The 23,933-nt window shown below is 42.9% G+C and overlaps 1 protein-coding gene across 6 annotated transcripts in view; it reads right to left on the bottom strand.

Annotated features, from left to right (window-relative positions):
• pacsin1b (protein kinase C and casein kinase substrate in neurons 1b) overlaps nucleotides 1–23,933 on the bottom strand; it is a 211,311-nt gene that overhangs the window by 116,956 nt on the left and 70,422 nt on the right. The window contains exon 1 of one of the 6 annotated variants that reach the window (XM_078420608.1): nucleotides 947–962. The exons of 4 other annotated variants lie outside the window; for them this stretch is intronic. The gene's annotated coding sequence lies outside the window, so the exon portion shown is untranslated. Of the gene's footprint in view, nucleotides 1–237; nucleotides 495–946; nucleotides 963–23,933 lie in introns of those variants that run through there. One more of the 6 variants, XM_078420605.1, reaches the window with a different exon arrangement.

Genomic DNA, 23,933 nt, shown 5'->3' with positions numbered 1-23,933 from the left:
TCGGAGAACTAGGATGGGGAAGTGACGGAGAGCAAGGGTTACTTGAAGTTAGAGAAATCAATAATCATACTGCTGGGTTGTAAGCTGCCCAAGCAAAATATGAGGTGTTGTTCCTCCAATTTGCATTGGGCCTCATTCTAACAGTGTATTCTGACACTAAAGATAAGTACTTTGAAAAACAAGTTGAAGATGCTGTGACCTGATTCACCCACATTTGTTACAGCAGTGAACACTCACGTTTCCAAAGATCTTACGAAACTGTTGTCTTTTCACCAGCCCCACACACGCTGCATAACGGGGGAAACGGAGTCAGGTGGTGAGCTGCTGGCAGCAACCATCTTCCTATACTCTGCGCAGCACAGAAAACTCTTCCTTCTTACAGTGGAACTGACATTAACTGAAGCACGGTACCAATGGCAGTGCTGGGGAAATTAAAAAATGGTTGGAGGGAAAAAGGCAGCGAGAGTCAAAAAGAAAAAAATAGGAAATAATATTCCACCAACGAACTCTGGTGAATGAAGCTTTTAGGAAAATCCTAGCTCAATTTCATTTCAAGCCAAGCCAAATATCCCTTTTATTCTGTGGCAGCAATTGCTCAGCTCACAATCCCAAACGCATTTGTTGACAATGAAGTGGGACGCAAGGTCCAAAACTAGAGGCAGGACCGGCATTGTGCAGTTTGCAAAGATTGCAGTAATAGTGTTCCTCTTTGTGAATCTTCAGCTGCATTGCCTGTATGCTGGGCAAAGAGGCAAGGCAGCTGCAGACCGAGGAAGTAGATTATTTATCTATTAACTAGAAGCCAAGCAACGCAAAATGAATGGCGAGTACACTAAGCCTTTCAGAACCCTGAACAGTTTTCTAACGAGACATTTTTCAAAGGTTCCACTATATAAAGTATCTCTCCAGCCCATTTAGTGCAACTGACATAAACTCCGTCACTAACCTTTGGGTGTTTGATGATCTGGAGTTTTGTAGGGTTGTGCAGTGGTGTACTCGGAAAGAATATAACCATTGATGCATTTATTTGCAGAGAGCAGACAAGTTATTCCTGGTCCCCTGACCAATATTTATCTCTCAATCAACTCTAACGTCATAGAGTATTTTGTTATTGACGAATGGCAACTGACTTTGTGTTTCCTACATTATGGCAGTGACAACTCAAACATATTCTTCTGTCCACCACGCACTTTGTGGCATCCCAAGGCTGTGAAAGGCACTTTATTTTCTTTCGATATTTCTCTAAAGGCTGTATCTCCAAACTAAACTAAAGTAAACTAAATTTAGTGCAAACAAACGAGCACTGGAATCAATGCAGAAAAAGTGGCCAGTGGACAATCAGGGGATGATGTCCCCGTATATTGAACTATGTGGATGGGTGCCCAATTTTGTGATTAACTCACAGCAGAACATCACTAATACCAGCCGTGGCTGTTTCTTGCATTGTATCCATTTTATCAATACCGGTTAAATCACCAGCAGGGATTTAAGAAGTTTTACCAGTGGCCTAAATTGACCCCAGAAAACACGGGAAAACCATGTGTGCATTTGGACTACTGCTCCGATTAGACTATGATTCGGCAGCATGCCAGACATGTTCGACAGCAGGAAGAAAGTGGGCAGAATACGGGTGGCACAGTGGTGCAGCGGTAGAGAGCAGCCTTACATGCTTACAGCACCAGCACTCAGGTTCGATCCTGACTACGTGTACCGTCTGTACGGAGTTTGTACGTTCTTCCCGTGGGTTTTCTCCAAGATCTTCGATTTCCTCCCACACTCCAAAGACCTGCAGGTTTGTAGGTTAATAGACTTGGTATAAATGTAAGTTGTCCATATTGTGTCCAGGTTAATGGTAATGGTCGGTGCGGACCTGGTGGGCTGAAGGGCCCCGTTTCCGTGCTGTATTTCTAAACTAAACTACAAAATATTCTTTTCAAAAGTCAGAAGAGGTGAGGGACTCTCTCCATGTTGTGTGCTGGGCCTATTGCTGCTGGAATGGATCCAATGAAAGCAGCTCATGTTGCTCATTTGCCAAACTGAATGGAGAGGCAGGTTCAGCTTTTGACTGGAATTCATTCTGTGAATAAGAGCTGAATCTCTGATGACACTGGAATTTAGAAGGATGAGAGGGGATCTTATCGAAACATATAAGATTATTAAGGGGTTGGACGCGTTAGAGGCAGGAAACATGTTCCCAATGTTGGGGGAGTCCAGAACCAGGGGCCACAGTTCAAGAATAAGGGGTAGGCCATTTAGAACGGAGATGAGGAAAAACTTTTTCAGTCAGAGAGTTGTAAATCTGTGGAATTCTCTGCCTCAGAGGAGAATGCCAATTCTCTGAATGCATTCAAGAGAGAGCTAGATAGAGCTCTTAAGGATAGCGGAGTCAGGGAGTATGGGGAGAAGGCAGGAACAGGGTACTGATTGAGAATGATCAGCCATGATCACATTGAATGGTGGTGCTGGCTCGAAGGGCCGAATGGCCTACTCCTGCACATATTGTCTATTGTCTATTGACATGACACCTCAATGGATTAATGTTTAAAAACATTCTTCAAGACCTCCTATGTTCCCTGTGGAGTTTGCTTGTTCTCCCTGTGACTGAATGGGTTCCTCCTGATGCTCCAACTCCCTCCCACATCACGAGGGAATGCTGGTCGGTAGCTACTGTAAATTGCCTTTGAGTGAGGGGTAGAATCTGGGAACAGTTGAACACAGGGTGGGGAAAATAAAATGAGATCGGTGTAAATGGATGCTCAATAGTCAACTTGGACACGATGGGCTGAAGGGCCTGTTTCACGCTGCATGCACTGATTAAGGTCTAATTACTCTGATCTTAAATTACAACCACTCCCTGTCTCTGGTTCTTGCTAGTTAATTAGAAAATTCAATGTGTTTATCAATGAGCAATTTCACTTCGACTTGATATTCCAGTACATTTCTTCTATCGGTGCAATGCAGCATTTAACAGTGATTTAATTCACTGACTTCTCACCGTACCTGTACTGTGCTTAGCACCTCCAGATAAATGATAAAACACACAGGTTTCTCAGTGTCACGTGTTACTTCCTTTACAAAGTGCGGTTTAAATACATGCTTCTGTGCATTGCAGTAAACAAATAGCACCAGTACCAACAAGAAGCAGAGTAGCCCTGAATTATGCAAAATAACAAAAGCTTCCGTTTCTCTCTTCGACTGGTTTCTGGAGCGAACTCTGTTATCTGACGGCCTGGATTAGCAAACTGTAACCACCTAAGTGCTTTTGTGGAAAGGAATGGAATGGAATACTTTACTGTCACGTGTGACAAGTCACGGTGAAATTATTTGCTTGCATACCCTAGGTATGCAAATAGTCGCCACATAAAGGGCGCTGACAAAGTTACAAAGTACCCCCGCCAGCTCTTCCTTTGTTCTTCCCCCCTCGCCCTTCCCCTCCTCCCAGCAGTCACCCCACACTGAGTCCTCCATTGTTCTTCCCCCTCCCCCTTCCCCTCCTTCCAGCAATCACCCCACACTGAGTCCTCCATTGTTCTTCCCCCTCCACCCCTCACGGTGGTTCCCCCAAGCCCTCATCGACTGCGGGTCGACCCGCGAGACTCCCACCGACCCGCGAGTCTTCACCCCTGCCGCCAAGGCTCCATCGCCACAGGGAGGCTCTAGTGGGCCAGGCAGGCTTTGCCGGCCCGGTACCTGGGAGGTGTCTGCCACTGCGGCCTGCTGGGAGGCCTGTGGGGGCGAGTCGGGCCTACCGGGAGCGGGACTACGTACAACTATTCTGGTTAATATGGTTCTTAGTTCTCCAACTTCACTAATACATCCACTGATACGGAATGGAAGTATCGATCTCCAAAACCCACCCTAATTTGAGTCATACAGCACAGAATCACCTTTGAACTATCTTTAATCAGACTTTATCTTGCACTAAATGTTATGCTCATTATCCTGTACCTGTACACTGTGGACGGCTTGGTTGTACTCATGTACAGACTTTTTGTTGACTGGATAGCTTTTTACTGAACCTCAGCACAGATGACAAAAATAAACTAAACTGATCTAAACAAACATAAATATGGTCCAGGCCACAAAGATTGAGGTAAAAAAATCATAACAGAAGTACATTCAAATGGAAAACAATTCCAATGGCTACTTCAATAGCTCAAGGTGATGATTTTAAAGTTGTACACAGTCTTTCAGAATTTCCTGTGATGGACATAATCAGGAAATTTCCGGGCGAGTTTCCCAAAATTCTGCAGAGGGGATGGAGATAAATAAATGCACCCAGCTTCATACCGCCCAGCTGCAAATGGTTCAGACTGTGAACGATAGGCAAGGAGATGAAATGGGAACAAAGTGGGATATTTCTCATTTCATTTCTGGAACATTCCGCATACATGATGGAATACTGATGTGCTGAGGAGTCACAACACATTTAGATTTGATGAAGACACGTCTTGGTGGTGCTCTTTGTTCCAAATGAGTGAGGTAGAAGGAACAACATGATTTCAGGGCTCAGGATAATCGTCGTAATGGGCGGCACGGTAGCGCAGCGGTAGAGTTGCTGCTTTACAGCGAATGCAGCGCCGGAGACTCAGGTTCGATCCTGACTACGGGTGCTGCACTGTAAGGAGTTTGTACGTTCTCCCCGTGACCTGCGTGGGTTTTCTCCGAGATCTTCGGTTTCCTCCCACACTCCAAAGACGTACAGGTATGTAGGTTAATTGGCTGGGTAAATGTAAAAATTGTCCCTAGTGGGTGTAGGATAGTGTTAATGTACGGGGATCACTGGGCGGCACGGACTTGGAGGGCCGAAAAGGCCTGTTTCCGGCTGTATATATATGATATGATATGATATGATATAATAAGACGGGCTACGCCACAACCTGATGCTTCCTTGTCTACTGAATCTGATTTAGTGAAGAACACATTTTGTGGTTCCGTTTATTGAAGCCAGTAAACTCAATAAAGAACAGTGACTGGAACAATACATAAGATTCATATAACGTGATGCAAACCTATTCGATAAGGTACCCGACGCTGCCATTGTTATGCAATTGCTGAATGATTTACATTGAATGAATTCATGATAGCTTGGGCTTATCAAACTGTACATCAAATAACTGGTCAACTCTTCACCGAACTCTTCACTGCAAGCTGTGCTCAGCGTCTCTGAAGCGTTCACTCAAGATGTGAGCAATTTCAGTGAATTATCCTTCTCCACAACTGTTGAAAATAATCCCTGCTTTGAATACATTGTATTATGTGATCTGGATTATCATCTTTTGAGTGATACTTGTATGTAACAAACTGTCTTCTTTGCAGTAGTATTTGAGCTACCACTGTAAGCTCAAAGTCAAATTGAGTGTACAGTACTTAGCCCCCAAGTGAACAATATGGATCAAAGATTTTACCCAACCTAAGTCACAGTACTACAGAGCCTGTATTCTATGCGCTAAATGTATAACATAGTTCCCTCGTGCATGCTGGCTCCAGCTTTGAAACTGTTTAAGACTGATCAAGTCCCCAGTAAAACCAGAGACAAATGTTCTTGAGTTTTATTCATTTGCTTTTAGTGCAACAAAAAGCTTATGGATAGACCCAAGCCACGAACACCAAAGGGGATTCGTTTTGTTAATGTGCATGCGTGACCCCCAGCTTTTAGAATCAAATTGACAGTCGTCCCATTTCAACAACCCCTAGCAATGTTTAAGGGCCATTTAAACAGATTTACATTGAAATCTTGAGATGGATAGAGCAGAATACGTAGCTGCAAAGATTAAAAGAGCAGCTACATGCAGGAAAGATTGCTTTCACTTAATATTTTCTTTCAAGTAGTTGCTCGTATGCCCACTGCAGATATAGCACTGCTACATTCATGCATTCATCTGTATTCATCATTTTGTCCAAAAATAAAATCACAATATATAGTCTGAAGTACAACTCTGATGTGCTGATGTGCCACTGAGCTGGAGGTTTCTGTGGAAGGACAGAATTGATCCAATTATGGGGAGGCTTCTCTGTACTTTATGCTTGTAGTTATAATTTTAAAAAACACCCATCTATTTTTCTGGGCGATTAAATACCATCCTGGAGTTCGGTTTTGCAGAATGAACATCCAAAATAAAGGAACACACCCAGTAGAACAGGTTTAATTCCTCAACATGCAATTCTCACTGCACCAAGTTCCTTGGTCCATAAACAATTTATGCCACCATAATATGAGACATATTCAAAGTAATCAGAGTGGGCGGTCACGGTGGTGCAGCGGTAGAGTTGCAGCCTTACAGCGAATGCAGCGCCGGAGACTCAGGTTCGATCCTGACTACGGGCGTCGTCTGTACGGAGTTTGTACGTTCTCCCCGTGACCTGCGTGGGTTTTCTCCGAGATCTTCGGTTTCCTCCCACACTCCAAAGACGTACAGGTTTGTTGGTTAATTGACTGGGTAAATGTAAAAATTGTCCTTAGTGTGTGTAGGATAGTGTTAATGTGCGGGGATCGCTGGGCGGCGTGGACTCGGTGGGCCGAAGGGCCTGTTTCCGCGCTGTATCTCTAAATCTAAATCTAAAAAAAAATCTAAATCTAAGAGAAGAACATACTCCTTGCAAAGATGTTTAACATTTAAAAAATCTGCAGACAACCAAATGCAATCAAATGTGTAAGAAGGAACTGCAGATGCTGGTTTAAACCATAGAAACATAGAAAATATATGCAGGAGTAGGCCTTTCGGCCCTTCGAGCCAGCACCGCCACTCAATATGATCATGGCTAATCATCCAAAATCAGTACCCCATTCCTGTTTTATCCCAAAATCTGGCTCTCTCTTGAAAACATCCAGTGAATTGGCCTCCACTGCTTCCTGTGGCAGAGAATTCCACAGATTCACAACTCTCTGGATGAAAAAATAATTTCCTCATCTCGGTCCTAAATGGCCTTCCCCTTATTCTTAAACTGTGACTCCTGATTCTGGACTCCCCCAACATCAGGAACATTTTTCCTGCATCTACCCTGTCCAATCCTCTAGGAATTTTATATGCTTCTATAAGATTCCCTCATCCTTCTAAATTCCAGTGAATACAAGCCCAGTCGAGCCATTCTTTCATCATATGTCAGTGCCGCCATCCCGGGAATTAACCTGGTGAACCTACGCTGCACTCCCTCAATAGCAATAATGTCCTTCCTCAAATTAGGAGACCAAAATTGCACACAATACTCCAGTGCGGTCTCACCAGGGCCCTGTACAATTGCAGTAAGACCTCCTTGCTCCTAAACTCAAATCCTCTTGCAATGAAGCCCAACATGCCATTAGCTTTTTTCACTGCTTGCTGTACCTTCAGTGACTATTGTACAAGCACACCCAGGTCTCGTTGCACCTCCCCTTCTCCTAATCTGACACCATTCAGATAATAATCTGCCTTCCTGTTCTTGCCACCAAAGTGGATAACTTCACATTTATCCACATTATACTGCATTTGCCATGCATCTGCCCACACCCAACCTATCCAACCCACCCTGCAGCCTCATAGCATCCTCATCACAGCTCACACTGCCACCCAGCTTTGTGTCGCAAACTTAGAGATGTTACATTTAATTCCCTCGTCTAAATCGTTAATATATATTGTAAACAACTGGGGTCCCAGCATCAAGTCTTGCAGTATCCCACTAGTCACTGCCTGCCATTCTGAAAAGGACCTGTTGATTCCTACTCTTCGCTTTCTGTCTGCCAACCAGTTCACTATCCATGTCCATAACCTACCCCCAATACCGTGTGCTCTAATTTTGCACACTAATCTCTTGGGTGGGGCCTTGTCAAAGGCTTTTTGAAAGTCCAGATACACCACATCCATTGGCTCTCCCTTATCCATTCTACTTGTTACATCCTCAAGAAATTCCAAAAGATTAGACAAGCATGATTTCCCCTTCATAAATCCATGCTGACTGACCGATCCCATCACTGCTTTCAAAATGAGCTGCTCTAACATCTTTAATAATCGACTCCAGCATCTTCCCCACTACCGATGTAAGTCTAACTGGTCTATAATTCCTCATTTTTTCTCTCTCTCTCTCTCTCTCTCCTTTCTTAAAAAGTGGGGTTACATTGGCTACCTTCCAGTCCACAGAAACTGATCCAGAGTCGAGAGAACATTGGAAAATGATCACCAATGCATTCACGATTTCTAGGGCCACCTCCTTGACTACTCTGGGATGCAGACCATTAGGCCCTGGGGATGTATCTGCCTTCAGTCCCAACAGTTTACCTAACACCATTTTCTGACTAATGTGGATTCCCTTCAGTTCCCCCTCTTAATTAACCCGTTTATCCTCCTCTCTTGAGTTCTAAATTTCTCCCAGTCCTCTGAAGATAGTCCTCTGGACACAAAAAGCTGGAGTAACTCAACAGGACAGGCAGCATCTTTGGAGAGAAGGAATGGGTGACATTTCAAGTCGAGACCCTTCTTCAGACCAAATGCAGCTCAAAAAGTTATGGCTCAGCTTTACATGGCATGTTGGTCTACAGAGTACCTGAAGACATTAGCAAAGTGCAGAAAGAAAATAAAATGATACCACGATCTTCGTGTGATTGAGCTGGTAACTTTTGTCTCGCCCTTTGCATGTATTTAATGCTCACTAGTTCAGTATTGAAGTGCCACATTGCTGGAAGTGCAAGATATAGAATAACAAATTAAAGCAACATTTTATCAGATGGCTCTTGTGGTTCTGCGAGTCATGGATTGGATTTAACACAGCATCCCAGAGAACATTTCATTCTCAATTGACTGCATTGAATTGAAAGCTATCTCACTCACAAAATAGAATCAATATGACACACACGCACATATTGTTAATCAGAGATCGGTTCTTTGAAATATGTCTCAAATTGCTATAGTTTTGGTGATTTCAGAAATAGTTGAAAATCCACAAGAAACACAGTAATTGTGGCATTACAATTCTACCGAGTTTAAGATGCTGAAACGTCTGAAAAATGCAGGCTGCATTAAAGAAGTAGGTGGGGGGGGGGGGGGGGGGGTGAGGAGAGGGCGAGAGAAGAGGGTAACAGGGGAAAGATGATTAATATATATTGATCAAATTCCTGACCAAAAGAATGGAGAAGGAATGAAATGAAAGGGCAGCACATAAATCAATTTTATGAAAATGATAATGCCAGCATAAAGTAAATTGGCTCCATGGGTTCAGGCCTCACTGACATTGTTTAGCACAACATCAAATCATCATCCTTAATAAGAAAATGCCTTTGACTGAAATATTTATTTATATGAAGAAATACTGCTCAATTAAAACAATGATATGATAGCTACATTTCAACTTGAAAGGCTGTCATTTTTGTCAGAAAAAAAATAGACTCTCAAAATAGATCATCTTTCTCCCCCTCTCCCCTCACATCTACCCCCCCCCCCCCCACCAGAAAGGATATATCTGAATAGCCTATATTTACAAATTGCATTTAATATAAATTGAGTATCACCGACTACAATGAATTTGTCTGCTAAAGATAGACAAACTGATTTATTAAATATGTAGAAAGGAACTGCAGATGTTGGTTTAAACTGAAGATAGACACAAAAAGCTGGAGGAACTCAGCGGGGCAGGCAGCATCTCTGGAGAAAAGGAATGGGAGACATTTCAGGTCGAGAAGGAGGGTCTCTATCTTCTAACTTCTCACCATTAACCAGCCAAAGCTGTTGCATGGAGACCAGAAATGTAGTGACTACCTGAAAATATTCTTCGATATTAACAATCAAAAATCTTAACACATCTGAATCCGCGCACCGCAAGATGACCTGAACCACCTGAACGCCCAAGTATTGGTACATGCTCTACACCAGTGGCAAAGATGGTGCTTTAGATATCTGCAGTTAAGAAATGCAATTTGAGCATCATCCAAAATCAAAACTGATGCACCGGAAAAATCAATCCAGACATATTTAAATGTTGCGTTCAAGTCAGTGATCCATGAAGAGTCTCCTGTCGACATACTATTTCAAGCTCACCTCCTTTCAGTTGACTGAACAGGAATGAATACAACAGTGAAATGGTGACTTGAGGGAACCTCAAAACAATAATCATATCCCAACAAGCAAATACCAACACCAATGTAAATGAGATGAACCAGTTGCAAATGTTCTCAGCAACTAGTGCATAGCAGTATATTGGAATCACTAAAAGTGAATCAGATAACAAAATCCTCATCAATCCTCAAGGGCGCCACGGTGGCGCAGCGGTAGAGTTGCTGCCTTACAGCGAATGCAGCGCCGTCGATTCAGGTTCGATCCTGACTACGGGCGCTGTACTGTACGGAGTTTGTACGTTCTCCCCGTGACCTGCGTGGGTTTTCTCCGAGATCTTCGGTTTCCTCCCACACTCCAAAGACGTATAGGTTTGCAGGTTAATTGGCAGGGCAAATGTAAAAATGATCCCTAGTAGGATAGTGTTAGTGTGCGGGGATCGCTGGGCGGCGCGGACCCGGTGGGCCGAAGAGCCTGTTTCTGCGCTGTATCTCTAAATCTAAAAAAAAAAGCGAAATTCAACAGTTCACAAAGGATAAATCATCCTTTTTGCAAACAAACCCGTGAAATAAATGACATGTGTTTAACTTACACATCTACGCTCCACTCATTTTTCCAAGAGGCAGTAGCCAGCCACTTTGATACAAAATGAACCCCCATCAAAATGTAGCTCTTTGAAAAACTATGAATAAGAGTTACATAAACTTAGAATGGATAGTATATCCCTTGGGCACTTAATTATTCGCAAACATCCTATCAAAGGGAATAATGTTAAATATTTAGTTGGGCTACTTGGAAATAACTGCACACAAACATTATTTTTATCCTTTGTTCTTGTAGTTGAAACTTTAGATATTCGGCACTGAAATGCTGCATTCCTACTGTAGAATTCTTTCCCAAACAAGCAAAGAAAATTACAGCGATACCAGGAACTGCAGATGGTGTAAAATGACATTATAGGTTCTTACATTATAGGTTCATCTGGAGAGAAATCCAACACATGGCATCCATTTTGAAGGTGTGAAGTTCTACAGATTTGCATTATATAATTTTTTATACACTCTGTGCATAACACCATGAAGTATATGTTCATTCCTGAGAAACAAAATATATAAATGTTTGCCATTAGTTGACATTTTTCTTAGAACCCGGAACAGTACAGTGCAGGTACTGCAATGCCCCAAAATGTCTGTGCTGAACACATTGTCAAATTAAACTAATTTTCTCCTGCCCGAACACGATCTATATCCCACCTTTCTTTGCTAATTTGTGCCTGTCTAAAAGCCTTTCGTATCTACATCCACCACCACTAGTTCTGACCGCTTGTACCAGGTACCTCCCTTCATGTAAAAGGAAACTTGCATATCTCCTTTATAAACCTCTTTTTGATCTTGTAGCTATGCTATGCCCTCTAGTATTTGACATTTCCACATTGGGACAAAAATTCTGACTATCTGCCCTTTCTGTGCCTCTCATAATTTTACAAACTTCCAGCAGGTATCCACTCAGCCAGTGACATTTCAGAGAAGACAATTCAATTTTCGTCCAACCTTTCCTTCTTGCTAATACCCTCTGAAGCAGCAGCATCCTGGTAAACCTCTTCAGCAACCTCTCCGAACCTTCCTCACCCTTGCTGTAATGGGGAATCTAGAACTGCACACAATAACCCAACCTTATAATTATTTCCTACCGCTACCTAACACTAAAACAAAGTTGTACAGGGGAGTTTGCAGGTTGCAACTACGCACATTATAGAACCCATAGATATGATAGCATTGGAAAATAGTTATAATAAAACATAAACACTGCACAATGGAAACAAACAAAAATGTAAAAATGACTGGAAGATGGGATGGATTTTATTCAGTCTTGCCTGGCAGCCAAACGCATTAAGCATCATTTTGCTACGATTAAAACTGCAACTACATTTCGAGAGAGCTTGAATATATGCCTTATACTTTTTCTTTTGCTCCCAATTAAACCCATGTCAAGTTAATTGTTTATTAGTCCCCATTGCCATGTTGCATATGAACTGACCAAATAAGTGTAGAGTAGTACAGGTTTATAAGCATACAAATCAATACTTGGCAACCAAACAAAATAGCCTTGGGAGATTAGTAGTGACTAAAGGGGATGTTGGCCCAGTCATATTCTACATAAAAAACAGCTTAAAAAATAGATATCTTGAAAAAAATCTACAAACTTGCATGTGTTTGGCATGTGGGAGGAACCTGGAGCAGCTGGAGAAAACCCACATGGTCACAGGGAGAAGGTACAAACTCCTCACAGACAGCACCTGTAATCAAGTTTCAACCCGGGTCGATCCTCAAAATTAGGCTACTAGGCCCCTCAATCTATAAAAAGTGTTCTTCATAAGACAATCTGCATATTCTACATATTAGTCGAGAAAATATTCTCTGAACCACATCCAGCGTGTTAACTTCCTTCTAAGATAGACACAAAATGCTGGAGTAACTCAGTGGGACAGGCAGCATCTCTGGAGAGATGGAATGGGTGACGTTTCAGGTTGAGACAATAGACAATAGATAATAGGTGCAGGAGTAGGCCATTCGGCCCTTCGAGCCAGCACCTTTCTCTGTCACCTATTCCTTCTCTCCAGACATGCAGCCTGTCCCGCTGAGTTACTCCAGCATTTTTTGTCTATCCTCGGTGTAAACCAGCATCTGCAGTTCCTTCCTTGTTAACTTCCTTCCTTGAACACGGAGACAGATACTGTACACATTACTGTGAGGGAGATGCTATGAGGTTGCAGGGTGACTTGGACAGGTTGTGTGAATGGGCGAATGCATGGCAGATGCAGTTTAATGTGGATAAGTGTGAGGTTATCCACTTTGGTGGTAAGAATAGGAAGGCAGAGTATTATCTGAATGGTGTCCATTTAGGAAAAGGGGACGTACAACGAGATCTGGGTGTCCTAGTGCATCAGTCACTGAAAGGAAGCATGCAGGTACAGCAGGCAGTGAAGAAAGCCAATGGAATGTTGGCCTTCATAACAAGAGGAGTTGAGTATAGGAGCAAAGAGGTCCTTCTGCAGTTGTACAGGGCCCTAGTGAGACCACACCTGGAGTACTATGTGCAGTTTTGGTCTCCAAATTTGAGGAAGGATATTCTTGCTATTGAGGGCGTGCAGCGTAGGTTTACTAGGTTAATTCCCGGAATGGCGGGACTGTCATATGTTGAAAGACTGGAGCGACTAGGCTTGTATACACTGGAATTTAGAAGGATGAGAGGGGATCTTATCGAAATGTATAAGATTATTAAGGGGTTGGACACATTAGAGGCAGGAAACATGTTCCCAATGTTGGGGGAGTCCAGAACAAGGGGCCACAGTTTAAGAATAAGGGGTAGGCCATTTAGAACTGAGATGAGGAAAAACTTTTTCAGTCAGAGAGTTGTAAATCTGTGGAATTCTCTGCCTCAGAAGGCAGTGGAGGCCAAGTCTCTGAATGCATTCAAGAGAGAACTGGATAGAGCTCTGAAGGATAGCGGAGTCAGGGGGTATGGGGAGCAGGCAGGAACGGGGTACTGATTGAGAATGATCAGCCATGATCACATTGAATGGCGGTGATGGCTCGAAGGGCTGAATGGCCTCCTCCTACACCTATTGTCTATTGTCTATTACGCCAGATGTCATCTTGCCAACTGAAGCATAATCTCCCTATTTTGTATTCAATTTCTCAACCAATTAGCAGTAACATTCTGTTAGCTTTCTTAATTAGCAGTTGCATCATCATACAAGTCTTTTGCAAATCGAGAACTAGGACACCTAGATCCCTCTACATCTCAAATCTCTGCAAGATTGTTCCTCGTCGTTTAAGCAATGATTTTAATTTTTCCTGCTAAAATAACCAATTTCACATTTTATGACATTATACTCCAAGCAGTCGAGATGCTTACTTACAGCGCCCGGGACACGGGTATGATCCTGACTGCGGGTATGGTCTCTGCAGAGTTTGTACGTTCTCCCAGTTACTGCATGAGCTTTCTCCGGGCGCTCCTGTTTCCTCCCGCATTGCAAAGGCGTGCAGGTTAATTGGATTCTGTAAATTACCCCTAGGATGTTACAGTGAGATAACATAGAACTAGCACATGGTTGGTGAATGGTTGGTGTGGGCTTGGTGGGCCGAAGGGCCTGTTTCCACGCTGTATCTCTAAACTAAATTAATCTCCAGTTATCATATTTTACCCACTCACTTAATCTACCTCCATTTGTGGCCCTTTTACATCCTCAGTGTTATACAGCTTTAATAGGCAATAGGCCCTTGGGTCTGAAGATAGACACGAAAAGCTGGAGTAACTGGCGGGTCAGACAGCATCTCTAGCAAATAGGAATAGTTGACATTTCGGGTCGAGACCCTTCTTCAGACAGGCCTTTTAGTCCACTTGTTCCCCGCCAGCCATCAAGCATCTATTTACACTCATCTCGGTTTTCCATCAGATTCAATCATTCATCTACCCACCAACAGAAATTTAGTGTGTTCAATTTACAGTGGGGTGTGGGAGCTAAACCAGTGCACCTGGGAGAACATGTAAACTTCACATGGATAGCACCAGCCAGGATTGATCCCGAGACATTGGAAATGTGAGGCAGCAGCTCCATGAGCCACCTCCATCATCTTGTCTTGGGTATAAAGCTGATTTCCTTTTGAAATCTATTATTACATCTTTTAGTTTGGGTTTATTATTGTCATGTGTACAGAGGTACAGTGCTAGGTTTTTTTTGCAAGCAATCCAATCAAGTCAGATAGTACAGTAAATAAATAATATCAACCCATAATCAAGTGCAATCTGTAGGACAAGAGGAAAGGTGCAGCATATAGATCTCAGCATATAGAGGTGCAGCATATAGATCTCAGCATTTTTTAGTGCACCAGTTCCAGAGGCAAAATCCAATGCCCCCATTACGTCAGTACACAAACTATGGCCGAACCATTCAGAAGCTGGATAACAAAGGACTATGTACTCTAGTTTTCCAGTGAAATAAATAATGTTGACCTGATGTGAGGCCCCAAGTGGACTTGGTGAATGGGGAGTTTGGCTTTGTTTGGTTTGACTGACAACTAGTTCTGCACCATGTGAAAGGTTAGATAACATTTCCACACGTTACCAGTGAATTTGACTTGAAGAAATAAACCATTTACAGAGTCCAGTAAAGACAAGCTGGCCAAACGCCAACCTCACTACCCTTGGGGTTGCCCCAATTATGGGTTTCGGCATCTGAACCAGTCCTACCCTATTCCATATTGTAACTATTTAAAAACAAAGCGAATTATCTTCACTGGTCACAAAATGCTCCCGCACTACTGCTTCAATCATTTACCCTGCCTTTATTCACAAAATGCTGGAGTTACTCAGCAGGTCAGGCAGCATCTCAGGAGAGAAGGAATGGGCGACGTTTCGGGTCGAGACCCTGCCTTATTTCCTAAGAGGAGATAGAGTTTTGCCCTTGTTCTAGAACGGGTCATCTACATATCGAATGAGAACCATTCCTGAACATATTTAACAAATCCACCCCATCCAAGTCCCCATTATTATATCTGCCTCAGCTCCAGCAATCTGTGCCCAATCTGACTTCCAGTGCTTTCTCCGTGGAGTTTGTATGTTCTTCTAGTGACTATGTGGAGTCAACCCCAGGTGCCTAGACAGAAACGTGAACATTAGTTGCAAGGACAAATAATGTTGAGACGTTTGAGACCATGAAGGACTGTACAACACAGACCATGATGGGCTGTACAGCACAGACCATGATGGACTGTACAACACAGACCATGATGGGCTGTACAGCACAGACCATGATGGGCTGTACAACACAGACCATGATGGACTGTACAACACAGACCATGGGCTGTACAATAGACTATGATGGACTGTACAACACATACCATGATGGGCTGTACAACACAGACCATGAGGGGCTGTATAATAGACTATGATGGACTGTACAACACAGACCATGATGGGCTGTACAACACAGACTATGATGGGCTGTACAACACAGACCATGGGCTATACAACACAGACCATGGGCTGTACAACACAGACCATGGGCTATACAACACAGACCATGATGGGCTGTACAACACAGACCATGGGCTATACAACACAGACCATGGGTTATACAACACAGACCATGGGCTGTACAACACAGACCATGGGTTGTACAACACAGACCATGGGCTGTACAACACAGACCATGGGTTATACAACACAGACCATGGGTTATACAACACAGACCATGGGCTATACAACACAGACCATGGGTTGTACAACACAGACCATGGGCTGTACAACACAGACCATGGGTTATACAACACAGACCATGGGTTGTACAACACAGACCATGGGCTGTACAACACAGACCATGGGCTATACAACACAGACCATGGGTTATACAACACAGACCATGGGCTGTACAACACAGACCATGGGCGAGCTGTACAACACAGACCATGGTGAGCTGTACAACACAGACCATGATGGGCTGTACAACACAGACCATGATGGGCTGTACAACACAGGCCATGATGGGCTGTACAAGAGGATAGTGCGACAAATTTGGGAAAAGTAACACTGAAAAGGAGAGATTGTGGAAAGGAAGAGGGGAATTAGATTATTGCACAATTCTTGCATAGGTGGCAGAAGAATGATGAGATGTGTTACCTGTGCGATTAAGTGACCTGTTGAATTACTCCAGTGTTTTGTGTCTATCTTCGGTTTAAAACAGCATCTGCAGTTCCCCCCTACACATTTCCTCTACAGAGACTCTACACCGAGTTCCTTCGGCACTTGTTTTTTTGCTTATATTTAAAAAAAGCAATCAATTTTGAGTTCTGAGTGCCCAATCTTTAATTGACACGGGCACCTTTTCATTTCCCACACTCAAAAAAAAAGGAAAGCTCAATTCTAAAGGAGCAGCCAAATCACAGCCTGCATACAGGCAGCATGTTTTGTGAGATAATGCAATACTATCAAATTATTAGCCAGGATAAGTTACCCAACGTGGCTTAACTAATGCAGATCTTGTATTTTTTGAAATGATTAAAGCAATGATGTTAAATCAAAGTTAAAAATAAATGACCAGGATGAAGAGTTCAAGAGTAATTGATGAGTCACGGCAACACTGGGTGCATGGATTCATTTACAAATACATTTGAGCTGCTGATCTCTCCAGCACAGGTCCTGCTGGGTAACCTTGAAGCTTTGATTTTTTTTATCATGTGAACTACTTCATCATGAAAGTGGGTTGCAAAGTGATTGGAACATAAAATGCAGCCAATGCTCATACACAGAGCGAGCCAAGATTTCATACATGGCCTCGTCCCGTGACAAGCCTCAAGAGAAAATCACCACAGGCCTCCACTTCCACCTGAGAGCAACAACTAATCCAGTGACCCCCCTCCCCCTCCCCCTCCCCTCTCCCCGATCAAAATATTACCAATCAATCACTAGTTCTTGGGCAATAGCGCTTTGCAAATAATTTCTTTCCACCATTGGTGGTTCTATGGCAGATGTATTATTTACACCCACAGTGCGGCAGATTTTCTTTTACTGATAATGAAACTGAAGCTTGATGTGCACCCAATAACAAGCAAAGAAGTGAACATGATTCTTGCCGTGCCACCGCAGAAGAAAATACAAATTTAAAAGAAAGCATGTTGGTTGATGCCTCACAAGGCACACTCGGGAGGCAACACGGCAGAACACAATACCAGGGGAACAGCTTTAAATTCACGCTCAGTGCTGACTTTAGATGATTTATTTTCACGATAATTGATTTAAACATATTCAACTGTCTTTTTAGAATAATTACCTATCAAACATTTAAACATTTGAAAAAAAACTCTAAGAAATGATCATCAGTGATAATCAGAAAATTTACAACACCAGAGGCTAATGGGCCCATTGTGTCTAAGTTAGTTAAAATAAGTTACCCATTCGTATCCCATCTTTCCAACACTCGATCCATGACACGCAGGTCACGGCTATCCATGCACACTTCCTAGCGATCTTCAAATCTTGTGAGGTTTTCTGCTTTTACATCCTTTCAGGTGGCTAATTCCAAACCCTTACCACCTTCTGGGAAGCAGCATGTACTAGAACATAAAAGGCCATTTGCTCCATATACAATAGACAATAGACAATAGACAATAGGTGCAGGAGTAGGCCATTCGGCCCTTCGAGCCAGCACCACCATTCAATGTGATCATGGCTGATCATTCTCAATCAGTACCCCGTTCCTGCCTTCTCCCCATACCCCCTGACTCCGCTATCCTTAAGAGCTCTATCTAGTTCTCTCTTGAATGCATTCAGAGACTTGGCCTCCACTGCCTTCTGAGGCAGAGAATTCCACAGATTTACAACTCTCTGACTGAAAAAGTTTTTCCTCATCTCTGTTCTAAATGGCCTACCCCTTATTCTTAAAGTGTGGCCCCTGGTTCTGGATTCCCCCAACATTGGGAACATGTTTCCTGCCTCTAACATGTCCAACCCCTTAATAATCCTATATGTTTCGATACCTACCCCACCATTCACCCAAACCACAGTCTTTAACTTTATCTCTTTGATATTATCAACTTTCGGCACCAGCATCATATCCCTTTAATACCTAATGATCTTTCTTGAATATACCAAGTGAATGAGCCTCTGAAGCACCTTTGCATACAAATTTCCAAAGACTCACTGGATTTAGTTTTATTATTGTCATGTGTATAGAGGTACAGATAATATTATCCATGAATACAAATCAAGTAAAACTGAAGTACAATAGGTAGAGCAAAGGGGAAGATACAGAGTGCAGAATATAGATTTCAGCAGTATAACGCAACAATTCCATACACTAACTCCAATGCCCACAATGGGATAGACATAGTACCTGAGCTTATGGATGTGCCATTCAAACCCTGATAACAGAGGGCAGAAGATTTCCCGGTCCAAACACACCACATACATTGGTTCCATTATCTATTCCACAAGCTATCTCCTCAAAGAACACAAAAAAACTTTGTTAAATGTGATTTTGTCTTCACAATTATATGCTGATCCCACTCCATCCTATTCTGAGGAGGTAAAAAGAAAACAAGTGTGCTGTGTAAAGAGATGATCACATTATGAGGGGGGTTGAGGAATGTTCTAGCAAGGTGAAGGCAACTGTTCCATCATAATCCTGAAAAGCAAAGTGTACTATTAGGGCCATCGGCAACGAGATGGTGGAAAATGATTCTTTGAATATGAACCCTAGTTATACTCAGCTTACAGTTAGATTCAATTTTCCAGTGTTGATGACATTGTCACAGAAGTTGCCCGACCAGCTGAGAAATTCCAACATTTCTGCCCTTTTAAAAAATTAGTCAATAGCTATATATGGTCAAAAACTGACTTTAGTAATATTTGAATGTCATTAATAAATGATTGAATGGTGCTTATCACAGAGTCATAACGTGCACAATTCATGCAAACCACCAGCGCCAACTCATCACGGAAATTAGAGATTACTTTAATGGAAGTTATATGGGAGAAGGCAGGAACGGGGTACTGAGAATGATCAGCCATGATCACATTGAATGGTGGTGCTGGCTCGAAGGGCCGAATGTCCTACTCCTGCACCTATTGTCCATTGTCTATTTTCTATATCAAAAGAATACGTGATTCTACAGAAACACAATCATCCAAATATATTTAGTACTCATATCAGATTGCAACTATTATTTACTTAGCAGAAATACCCAATTATTCACACTCAGTAATGTTAGCCTTTACGTTGAGAACTAATAGCATAATGAAATTTCCTTTCAGAATTTTTTTAAACTCCTGTCGATTATAGTTGGCTTTAGAATGGAGACATTAGTTTATGCCCGGTTAAGGGTTCCTATGTTCAGAGCAAGAGCAATTAGGCATAGACTTATCAACCTATTTCCAGCACAGGTACAAGGCAGCAGCTGCTTTACAGCGAATGCAGCGCCGGAGACTCAGGTTCGATCCTGACTACGGGTGCTGCACTGTAAGGAGTTTGTACGTTCTCCCCGTGACCTGCGTGGGTTTTCTCCGAGATTTTCGGTTTCCTCCCACACTCCAAAGACGTACAGGTATGTAGGTTAATTGGCTGGGTAAATGTAAAAATTGTCCCTAGTGGGTGTAGGATAGTGTTAATGTACGGGGATCGCTGGGCGGCACGGACTTGGTGGGCCGAAAAGGCCTGTTTCCGGCTGTATATATATGATATGATGATAGGAAAATAACTGCAGATGCTGGTACAAATTGAAGGTATCACAAAATGCTGGAGTAACTTAACGGGTCAGGCAGCATCTCAGGAGAGAAGGAGTGGGTGACGTTTCAGGTCGAGACCCTGCTTCAGCCTGAAGAAGGGTCTCGACCCGAAACGTCACCCATTCCTTCTCTCCTGAGATGCTGCCTGACCCGCTGAGTTACTCCAGCATTTTGTGATACCAAGAAAGTCTATTGTCTTTATTATGCAGCAGAGAATCCTACAGGGTAGCAGAAAAAAATTGATTAGGCTTTACTTTTAGAGGAGAGATAGAGCACAAGCCCCTTCGACCCACCAAGTCCACGCCGACCAACGATCACCACATACACTAGCACTTTACTACACACTAGGGCCAATTTAACCAAACTCAATTAACCTACAAACCTGCACGTCTTTGGAGTGTAGGAGGACACAGGAGCACCGAGAGAAAAGCCCTGCGGTCACGGGGAGAAAGTAGAAACTCTGTAAAGACATCATCTGCAGTCAGGGTAGACACAAAATGCTGGTGTAACTCAGTGGGTCAGGCAGCATCTCAGGAGAGAAGGAATGGGTGACGTAGAAGGGTCTCGACCCGAAACGTCACCCATTCCTTCTCTCGTGAGATGCTGAGTTACTCCAGCATTTTGAGTCTACCTTCGATTTAAACCAGCATCTGCAGTTTTTTTTCCTACACATCTTTAGTCAGGATTGAACCCGGGTCTCTGGCACTGTGAGCCAGCAACTCTACCGCTGCATCACTGTGCCGCCCAGATTACCTTCTTCAACTGGCACAGTAATACCCACAGCTACAAAGGCACATTCACATGCCACTTCACAGGAATACTGAACTCCCTGCATCTACCCCTGTCTGCTGTAGTCTTTACCATGGACAATGGAATCCTGTACACAGACAGCCAGGGACATACAAGCAGTACAAGATTTCTGGTGAGGAAATTTGACCATGACAGATCATATCATATCATATCATATCATATCATATATATACAGCCGGAAACAGGCCTTTTCGGCCCACCAAGTCCGTGCCGCCCAGCGATCCCCGCACATTAACACTATCCTACACCCACTAGGGACAATTTTTACCTTTACCTAGCCAATTAACCTACATACCTGTACGTCTTTGGAGTGTGGGAGGAAACCGAAGATCTCGGAGAAAACCCACGCAGGTCACGGGGAGAACGTACAAACTCCTTACAGTGCAGCACCCGTAGTCAGGATCGAACCTGAGTCTCCGGCGCTGCATTCGCTGTAAAGCAGCAACTCTACCGCTGCGCTACCGTGCCGCCCCGTGCCGCCCCATCATGTGCTATTTTAACCGAAATAACAAAGAATTGCTTTGAATTAAATGAATCTGGCCTACAAATCAAAGGAAAAGCGATGGGGAAGTTTACATAGAAACTTGGAAACATAGAAAATAAGTGCAGGAGGAGGCCATTTGGCTCTTCGAGCCAGCACCGCCTTTCATTGTGATCATGGTTGATCATCTACAATCAGTAACCTGTGCCTGCCTTCTCCCCATATCCCTTGATTCCACTAGCCCCTGGAGCTCTATCTAACTATTTTAAAAATTCATCCAGTGAATTGGCCTCCACTTGAGACCCTTGGGCCTCGACCCGAAACGTCACCCATTCCTTCTGTCCCGAGATGCTGCCTGTCCCGTTGAGTTACTCCAGCATTTTGTGACACATTTGAAATGAGTTACTCATATCAATGGCGCAGGTAGAAGCAACAGTCTGTCCAGTGGATGATGTGAGGTGGAAGATGGAATCATGCACTATTGACAGTTGGCATATTGGATAGTTATATCAATGTCATTTTCTCCAAAAACTAAAACATAATTTTTCTCCTATACTTTAGAATAAATGTATTTTCCCCTTTCCTCCATCTCTTTAGCGGAGGTGAAATTAGAAACTTAGTCATGTGAAGACACACAAAAATCAAAATATTATGACTGTTTATGCCTAATTGCTTTCAGCAATATAATTGGGAATGAACAATACCAACTGTCATACTGGTACAATCACCACGCAATCAACCACAGTTACCTCTTTCACATGTAGCAGTGCCTTCTACAATAGAAAGCTTGTTGACATCACCTGGTAGTTCTACTTTCTAAAACAGACATTTATTTCCCCTTTCGAATGCAACATAAAATACGGAAGTAAACAAAACTGATATGAAACTTATTGTATTCTTTTACAAATTGTTAACTCTCTGCTCAGATAAAAGTGCATCGAAAATAAAACCCACTGTGGTGAGCTCATTCCATGAATAGAATATATGCAACTGTTCAACAGACCCCACAGTACTCATACCAAAGGTTTAAATACATACTAAAATAAACCTTCCACCCTCTATTTTTGCGTCCTGAAGGCACATCTGCTCATTTATCTCAGATGAATGCATCAATAGAATTAAGCTGACATGTTCTTATTATCACGATAAGAATAAAAGATATAAGAGAAAGATGCAGCAGAAATGTTGTTTTTGCCATGACTCTTTGGAATGAAAAGCATCCCTAAACTTTTGAGATCCCTTACAATCATTGTTTTTTAACCAAAGAAACACAAATCATTTACAACACAGGAGGTCATCGTTTCGTTCATCATGTCTGGGTCTGAGGAAGGGTCTCAACCTAAAACATCACCTGTTCCTTTTCTCCAGAGATGCTGTCTGACCCGCTGAGTTACTCCAGCTTTTTATGTCCATCTCAGGATTAAAAAGAGTTCAGAAGTCAAATTGGATCCTTCTCGTAGTCATAGAAACATAGAAACTTAGAAAATAGGTGCAGGAGGAGGCCATTCGGCCCTTCGAGCCAGCACCGCCATTCATTGTGATCATGGCTGATCATCCACAATGAATAACCCGTGCCTGCCTTCTCCCCATATCTCTTGATTCCACTAGCCCCTAGAGCTCTATCTAACTCTTTCTTAAATCCATCCAGTGATTTGGCTTCCACTGCCCTCTGTGGCAGAGAATTCCACAAATTCATAACTCTCTCGGTGAAAAAGTTCCTTCTCACCTCAGTTTTAAATGGCCTCCCCTTTATTCTTAGACTGTGGTCCCTGGTTCTGGACTCGCCCAACATTGGGAAAAATTTTCCTGCATCTGGCTTGTCCAGTCCTTTTATAATTTTATATGTCTCTATAAGATCCTCTCTCATCCTTCTAAACTCCAGTGAATACAAGCCTAGCCTTTTCAATCTTTCCTCATATGACAGTCCCACCATCCCAGGGATCAATCTCGTGAACCTACGCTGCACTGCCTCAATTACAAGGATGTCCTTCCTCAAATTAGGAGAGCAAAACTGTACAAGTCCTGCAGTTCACTGCTCTTCCAGCACACATTCAAGTATTTTTTATGTCGGAGGAGAATTTTTGCCTCCATTACCCTTTCAGTCAATGAGTTCCAAGCACCTCCCACCCTGCGGCCGAATTTTCTCTTCCTCATATCGTCTCACTAAGCCTTCTACCAATTATTTTAAGTCCATGCCGCTGGTTGAAAGTCTGCTACTTACTCTACCCAGGCCTCGCCTTTTATACACATCAATAACATTGTCTCCAGCTCTTTTGGTAATTATTTTTTGTACATGTTCTTCTAGCCACTGGGCCTATGACTCAGAAACAGCTTACTCT

This window comes from Rhinoraja longicauda, chromosome 24 (assembly GCF_053455715.1).
Source record: "Rhinoraja longicauda isolate Sanriku21f chromosome 24, sRhiLon1.1, whole genome shotgun sequence".
Lineage (NCBI taxonomy): Eukaryota > Metazoa > Chordata > Chondrichthyes > Rajiformes > Arhynchobatidae > Rhinoraja > Rhinoraja longicauda.
Note: the sequence above shows the minus strand (reverse complement) of the source record. Positions and strands in the feature narration are given on the sequence as shown.